The sequence below is a fragment of the Chrysochloris asiatica genome, unplaced genomic scaffold, assembly GCF_000296735.1.
Source record: "Chrysochloris asiatica unplaced genomic scaffold, ChrAsi1.0 scaffold00157, whole genome shotgun sequence".
NCBI classification, from domain to species: domain Eukaryota; kingdom Metazoa; phylum Chordata; class Mammalia; order Afrosoricida; family Chrysochloridae; genus Chrysochloris; species Chrysochloris asiatica.
Window position 1 is genome coordinate 723,133 of NW_006408675.1, and position 8,205 is coordinate 731,337.

The 8,205-nt window shown below is 41.5% G+C and overlaps 2 pseudogenes; one reads left to right on the top strand and one right to left on the bottom strand.

Annotated features, from left to right (window-relative positions):
• LOC102827058 overlaps window positions 1-2,284 on the top strand; it is a 13,406-nt pseudogene extending 11,122 nt beyond the window's left edge.
• A 2,908-nt stretch (window positions 2,285-5,192) lies between these two features.
• Window positions 5,193-6,572, bottom strand: LOC102827443 (annotated as a pseudogene).
• Window positions 6,573-8,205: the final 1,633 nt, after the last annotated feature.

Below are 8,205 nucleotides of genomic sequence, written 5' to 3' on the forward strand. Positions count from 1 at the left end.
CCATGCACAGCAGAACGAAACAATGTCCAATCCTGGGCCAACCTCACTACTGCTGCCACACTTGACACCATCAATGATGCCACCTGGCCGATCCATCTCATTGGGGGTCTTCCTCTTTTTCTCTGACCCTCCATCTTATCCAGCATGACATCCTTCTCCAACGATTGTTCCCTCCTGACAATATGTCCAAAGTATGAGAGATGAAGTTTAGCCATCTTGGCCTCCAAGGAGCACTCTGGCTGCACATCTTACTGTGTGTTAGGCATAGTTATTTCATTGAATCTTTATAGCACCAATCAAGTTTGATACTAGTATTATTCCCATTTTACAGATGAGAAAGCAGACTCATAGAGGTGAAATGATTTGCCTTTGGCCACATAGGAAATGGGGGAACTCTACAATCTCTGACCTTTGTCCAGCTCTTATCCCCAGCAACTGTCTTCCAGGTCCTGTGTAGTCTTGTCTTGCATGTGCATAATTTAGGATTCAAGTGGAATGCTTATATAGATTTCTGAAGCTCTTTCTATGAAAATTCCTTATCTTCTGACTCTACCTCCTCAAGGTCTAGCTGCAATATTCCAATAACCCAACTTGAATCTCTGTTTCTTCCCCCGGATTAGGCTCCGAGCATTTCTCTTCCTGCATCCAGAAAGGATGAATATGAAGCTCACCTAATATGTTACTTTTTCAAGGATCATAGCCTTGTGCTATCTGTTATCCTATGCCTGGACACAGTTGTATCATATATTCTGCCCACCTTTGTAGCTTAGGGCAGGAGAGCAAGTCCACTACTAGATACTCACTCTGATTTAAAAAAAAAAAAAAAAACCTAATTAATGTAAACTAATGTTTCATCCTTGTCTTCATTAACATTTAGTTCAGTGGTACAATTCATTGTATCGCATTTCCAATTTTGGAACAATGAATATTCAGTTGCATACTTTATGAAAGATTGGTCTATCGTGATGATTAAAATAAAATATACAAAACTGAAATTGCACTCTATACCTCTCAAGTACATAAGAGTTAAATGTCAAATTTGGGATTATTAGTAAATAATTTGTTTTATACAGCAATGATAAATCTATCTTGTTTTGTGGGGGCAGTTTGCTTAACATAATTTCATACAAGTATTTTTGTGTACTGATTAACTTCATATACTGGGTCGAAGATTCTAGTTAGTTCTATAGAGCATCACATGTCATATAGCTCCCAACTTACCTAATTGTTATTATTTAAAAATTATTTTTACCCATTGTTATTCTTTACATAAAAGTCCTAAATCTTTTGAATCTAGTGTTTGAAGCATTCAGTGTATTCTTTTGATCATTTTTTATTTATTAAAAAGATTGTTGAGTTTTCCTCCAGTTTTTTGGATGGTGGCTACCGCTGGGCTCCAGCTCGCAGTCCGCTGAGCGTGAGGCATGGACTGCGGAGGGTGGGCCCTCCCCCGCAGACGCGTGACCGCACGTCCGCCCTGCCCTGTGCCCTCAGCTTCTTGCCTCAGCGCGTGGCCACCGTGGCTTCCCTGCGAGTGGCTCAGATACAGGCCATCAAGTGCGTGGTGATGGGAGATGGAACTGTAGGTAAAACTTGCCTATTGATCAGTTATACAACCAATGCATTTCCTGGAGAATACATCCCCACTGTCTTTGACAACTACTCTGCCAATGTTATGGTAGCTGCAAAACCCGTGAATCTGGGCTTATGAGATACAGCTGGACAAGATTACGACCGATTACGTCCCCTCTCCTATCCGCAAACAGACGTGTTTTTAATTTGCTTTTCCCTGGTGAGTCCTGCATCATTTGAAAATGTCTGGGCAAAGTGGTACCCTGAGGTATGACACCATTGTCCCAACACTCCCATCATCCTCGTGGGAACCAAGCTGGATCTGAGGGATGATAAAGACACAATTGAGAAGCTGAAGGAGAAGAAGCTGACTCCCATCACATAGCCCCAGGGTTTAGCAATGGCCAAGGAGATTGGTATGGACATCCCTGCTGTTCGCACACCTGCTCTGTGGTTTCAATGGCATAGGTGGCGTTCTGGCTGGGAAGGCAGAATGGTGTATTTCTTCTCCTGGGCCCTAGGGTGGGTGTGCGAGGGCGGTGAGGTGGGTAGAGGTGCTCGGAGTGTGTCCTGTCACCACTCTCTCTTGGCAGGTGCTGTCAAATACCTGGAGTGGTCTGCACTCACATAGCGAGGCCTCAAGACAATGGTTGATGAAGCCATCAGAGCTGTCTTCTGCCCATCCCCTATCAAGAAGAAGAAGAGAAAATAAAAGAGCAGAGCCCTTCGTCCTCCCCCCCACCCCCAGACCCTTAGTGTGCTTTGCTCAAAAACCTTGGAGCCTTTGCACTCAATGCCAAGTTTTTGTTACAGAGTAGATTTTGCATAAAACCACTTTGAACCATTCAGTCATTTCAAGGTTTTGTTGAATGTAAGTGTCTGAACTTTCACATTTGATAAAAATTTAGCTAGAAAACAAGCCTTTAACATTAAAGCCTTATTTTTCCAAAGCCCCAGTTCTTCCTCAGATTAAGAGTTGCCAAAATACCCTGTGAATTAAGTTGCATTGTTGTGCTATGAACACTAAGCACTAAACTGTTTGGAAGACCTTTGTCTTTAAAGAACTGTAGCTTCTGATGTCGGGAAATGCAGCCACTTCCTAACTGGTTCTCAGACCTGTCGTAAAGCAGTACACACAGCCTCCTTAATGAACCGTTGCCATCTAATGTACCCAGTAATTGATCAGCTGACATTCACGACGTAACCTTGTACTGTATGTCCGAATGGAGTCAGTCTTGACACTCAACCCTTTGGATCAATTGTTTTGATTTTTTTGTAGAGTGATTTTTAAAAAACATTCATTAGCTTTTTCTGAGATTTTGAACACAGACCTTGTCTACTCGTTCCCTTGTGAAGTATTCTGCTGGGTGGAGGGTGGGGAACACGTGATGTGATCAAAGACAGTATTTTGACAAGATCTGAAGTAGTGATTGATTGACACTACATTGTACACAGAATTGTGAAACTGAATAAAAATGTCACGGGTCAAAATCTTTCCCAAGGTTAATTTCTGTCCAGTACACTAGATTAGACACAAAAGGCCGGTGTTATCAGTGACTTTTCCCCGGCTTTTCCTTTCTCTCCCACCTGCCAGCCCGCCTCCACAGTCGCATATTTAATCCATTTTTGACTGGCCATTCCCACAGATGCTTAATTTAGTGAGTGCTTTTCTTGTAGAATTCCTTCTTCATGAGCAATATGTCTCCTGTATTGTAAAACCTTTCTGATAACGCAGTTGAAAGTGCATTTGTTTCCTAGAGGAGCCTGTACATTCCGTTTCCACGTTACTTTATTCAATGCTGCTTAAATACTCTACTTAGTTTTCTAGTAACAAGGTGTAAAGATCACGTGTTGCCGCTTTACAGTTTTTGGAATATTTTCGATACCCTTGAACTATGAATTTTCTTTAACATCACTGTCTTGCCAGATTACCAACACTGTAACTTGACTAATACTGACCCACTGCTGTACCTGACCTACATGGACACATGTTTCCTATTGTTGCTTTCCTTAAAAAAGGTTTCTTTGGGTCTGTGAGGTTCTGTAAACTCAGTGCTAACCGTGTCCTGCACACCTTGCACACTGGAAAGAATATAATGTTGGACCTTTCAACCACTAGAACAAAAGTTTTTTAAATTGACAGTTGCGGAATTGTGGAGTGCTTTTACCTTGATCTTTTGCTAATGCAATTAGCACTAAGTTTTGCATGTATGACTTAATAAATCCTTGAATCATTAAAAAAAGAAAAGAAAAGAAAAGATTGTTGTTGTGTGCTCTTGAGCCAGCTCTTATTCATAGCGACCCTGTAGAGGGTTTCCAAGTGTGGCTGATAAGTTTGAACTGCTGATCTTGTGGTTTGCAGTCCAGTGCTTAATCTACAGTACCACACTAGGGCTTATTAAAAAGATGATTTTAGTGATTGGTGCCTCATTATATGTATAAAAATCGGATTGGATTTATCTTTGAATGAAAAAGTCCAGAACTGTGTATAAAATGTTGCATAACATTTGCACAAATATATGAAAGTAAGTCAAAAAGTACTGCTACAGAATCATATTCAAATAACAAAATGTGAAGTGGTTGTTTCTCAACACATCCCCCAGTTAGTTAGCTCTTAGGTCTGTATAGGTCTGATAGTGATGCTTTCGTCTCTCTAACAATTTCCTGAGAACTCAAGGGACTTAAATCATGTTCTTTTTCAGTGGTCTTTGAATTTGGGGAGTCAGTTTTGACTCATGGAGACCCTGAATAGAGTTTCTGAGGTGTGACTGGTGGTTTGAACTGCCATAGTCCAGTGCTTATCCTATAGCACCATAGTAGCAATACTTTTACTTTTTCTTGTGAATCCAAAGTAGACAACATCCTTTGGATGCAAGTAACTATTCATCAACTACAACAGATTTGGGGCTAGAGAAGTCAGATTCCCACTCTAGAGATGGCAGGATGCCAAACCTGAACCCTATTCCATGCATTAGTACTGGTCATCCTACAGTTGATGGGCAGCTCATACCTGGCAGGGAAAGGGGTCTGGTTACAGGAGAAGATGTCATCTTATATAAAGTCTTAATTTATATTTAACGTCAAACTTCTTATCAGTGCCTCAGATACAATTTAATCTTAAATCTTTAAAGGTCACCTCAAACAAGAGAATACTGTTTGTTTTTTTAAGTTTCCTCACTTTCTGGTAGTCACTTTTCCCTCCAGGCTCCAATTTTACCCTGACTTGGAGTCCACAAACTCTATCAGACCATCTTTGCTCATGGGCTTGGGTCTCTCTAGAGCAGGGGTGGGGAATATTTGGCCCACCAGCCCACGAAATCATTTGGTCTGTTCAAGGCAACCGCAATTCCAGCCACAACATTAAGGGTGAGTTAATTAAATATTTGACCAAATATAACAGGCTATTTTTTTGTTGTTTTAAAGCTTTAATTGTGAATTGATTGATAGTTTATCTGGGAGAACATTAGTTTTGCATTCATCCTATTGTATTTTGTTTCATTGCAATGATCACAATCCCCTCCATGCATCATCATTCAGCAATATTTGCTTCTTCTATTCCCTGATTTTTTGGTTTTGCTTTTTTGTCTATATACACAAAAACACTCAGGAATATATAATCATTAAACAATCTTCTGGTCCAGCATATTATCCTGCAGTGCCACACCACGACTCCAAAAATGGCTAGTATGGGCACTTAAATTGTCACCCTCATGGTCACTGTGGATGGTGAGGTACAACCGCATAAGCTCAGTGAATTGAGCATCAGTATAGCCTAATGTGGTAAAATTGTGGGGCCGGTACACTTTAGTATCATTGGCCCCAATACGGCTGCCCTCCTGTAGAGGTTCCAGTAAATTTTTGTTACAACACAAGGTAGTTTTGCAATCAGACACATACAGTCTTCATAAATCAATTCCTAGTTCTTGGTTTGGTTGATGCCCTCTGCATATGCTCAGGTAAAGCTGCTTTCACTATTGAAGGCAGTGCTGGCTACAACTGAGCTGAGACATAGGGTGTAAATTGGTGGGAAAGTTGTCCAGCATGGTGACCACATGGGAAGGCAGAGCCATCCTCTTTGCCCGCTTGAGAGCCAAGATACCTGTTCACTCTGTTGGGATCTGTCCAGTTACCAGCAGCTAAAATAAGCCCTCAGTCAGGGGTTCTTCCACGCCTTTAGCCTTGGGGAGCAGTTTCTGGCCTTCAGAGATATTGTAGCCTTGGAAACAGATAAGCTTATCAGGACCAAGAACTGATGTTTTGTATATCAGTCCTTTTGTGCTCTCATGTCCACAGTGATTTGGCCCACAACTTCCTTGCCAAGTTGTTGCCTGAAGGTCTTAATTCTGGCTTGCTCCTTAGGCATCAGGTCAGTAGATATATCTTTGAAATTTTTGGAGGAAGCACTGGCATGCCAGGCAGCAAGAACAAGACCATGGCAGGTGCACTGGGGATCTGGTGGGGAGGGAGTGAGTTGTGGCCAGAAGGGGAGCTGCAGTCACTGCACTGGAAGCTGTATGGGTGGACAAGGTTGAAAGGAGGGTCATGAGGGAAAGGGTGAACGAATCTGCTGCAGTACCCAGGCTGCCTTTGTTTTATAGCAGCAAAGATTTTCATTGTTTTATTTATAAATACCAGTTACAATGATCAGAGAAAAAATGAAAAAACAGTTGGGGATAATTGGTAAGTGCAATTATCACAGAAAAAAACACCACCTGGTCCTACATCAACCCCACATGACTTATGTTTGAGCCCATTGTTGTAGCCATTGTGTCCATCCATCTCTTTGGAGGTTCTCCACTTTTTCACTGACCCTCTACTTTTCCAAGCATGATGTCCTTCTTCAGGGACCAGTCCTTCATGATAATATGTCCAAAGTACAAAAGACAAAGTCTTGCCAACCTTCCATTCTGAGGCATTCTGGCTGTACTTTTGTACTTCTCCAAGACAGCTTTATTTTTCAGGCAGTCCAGAATACGTTCAATATTTGTTGCCAAAACCATAGTTCAAAAACATTGATTTTTCTGCCTTCTTCCTTATTCATTGTCCAACTGTCACATGCATATGAGGTGGTATGCATATGAGCTTTGGGTGTTCTTGTGCATCTCCACTCACGTCATATCAGCTGGACACTTCACTCTCAGCTCTAGCCCTCCATGACTATGTCCTTGTCCATGGGCTCAGGTGTGCCCAGGACTCCACATTTTGGACCAACCAATCCTTCCTCTTCTCTCTCTCATCTCCAAGTTGATGGAAGTGTATGGAATATTGTTGAACTCAGCTCATTTCTTCGTTGCTGCCTTTCCCCCCTTCCACTCACCAGGAGACCAATGTGGTCACCAGCAAGCTTACATGCCTGATCATGTGATGCCTTTGAGTTTCAGACTTGAAGTGAAGTGGGGTTTGTCCTGAAGGGACTTGATTGCTTGCCTTGAAGTCTCTCCAGTGAACAACTTGCTTGTTCTGTGTAGCCAATCAGACTGCTGTTTTTGCTTTGGATTGTTTCCTGCTGGCCTTTCATTCAAGATGTATCTTCTGTTCCTCTAGCTGCTCCAGGCTGGTCTTCTTGTCCTTTCAAGTGGGAATTTCCCACCTCAGAAGGTTCTGGGTGGGGCTCAGGATTCTTTGGTATATATTTAATTTTTTCTTTATGCGAGACATTGTTCTAGGTGCTTAGGAGACAGCAGTAAACAAAACAGATGAAAGTCTACTCTCATGAAGTTTTCAGTGGTAGAAATCAGACAGTAAAGTTAAATCTATAAGGTGATTCAAATCCACCACTGCCATCAAGTTAATTTTGAGTCATAACGACCCTATAGGATTCTGGCTATGGGTTTTCCAAGGATATAAATCCTTATGGATGCAGATTGCAATATCTTTTTTCCACAGAGCAGCTTGTTGGTGTGCACTGCCAACATTTTGGTTAGTAGCCAACAACTGAGCTCTTAAGCACTATGACACCAAATGGGGATAAAGAGCATAGAGAAAGAGAGGCAAAGAAGCAGAGGAAGTGAGATTAGAAGTGTGGGTGTTTTAAAAAAAAGAATAGTCAGGGATGGATGCTTTGGGAATGGTTAATGGTGATGGTTGACCAACATTTTATTATTATTATTTTAATTTATATTTATATTAATGTCACCAAACTGTACAAGTGAAGGTTCTTGAAATGGCAATTATATATCACAAAAAATTTACCAGGTTAAAAAAACAAAAAGGTTAGGGGGATTTTTTTGTGTGTGTGTGAATTAATTATACGATAGTTTACATGGGAGAACAGCAACTTTACATTCATCCTATCATATTTTGTTTCATTGCAATGATTACAATCCCCTCCATGCATTATCAAACAACCAGAGGGAACACCCCACACACTTGAGCCCATTGATGCTACCACTTTGCCAATCCATCTTGTTGGGGGTCTTCCTCTTTTTTTCTGACCCTCCACCTTACCAAACATGATATCCTTCTTCAGCGACTGCTCCCTTTTGACAACATGTCCAAAGTATGAGAGACGAAGTTTGGTCATCCTGGCTTCCAAGGAGCACTCTGGCTGCACTTCTTCCAATACAGATCTGTTGGTTCTTTTGGCAACCCATGGCACTTTCAATATTCTCCTCCAACACCATAACTCAAAAG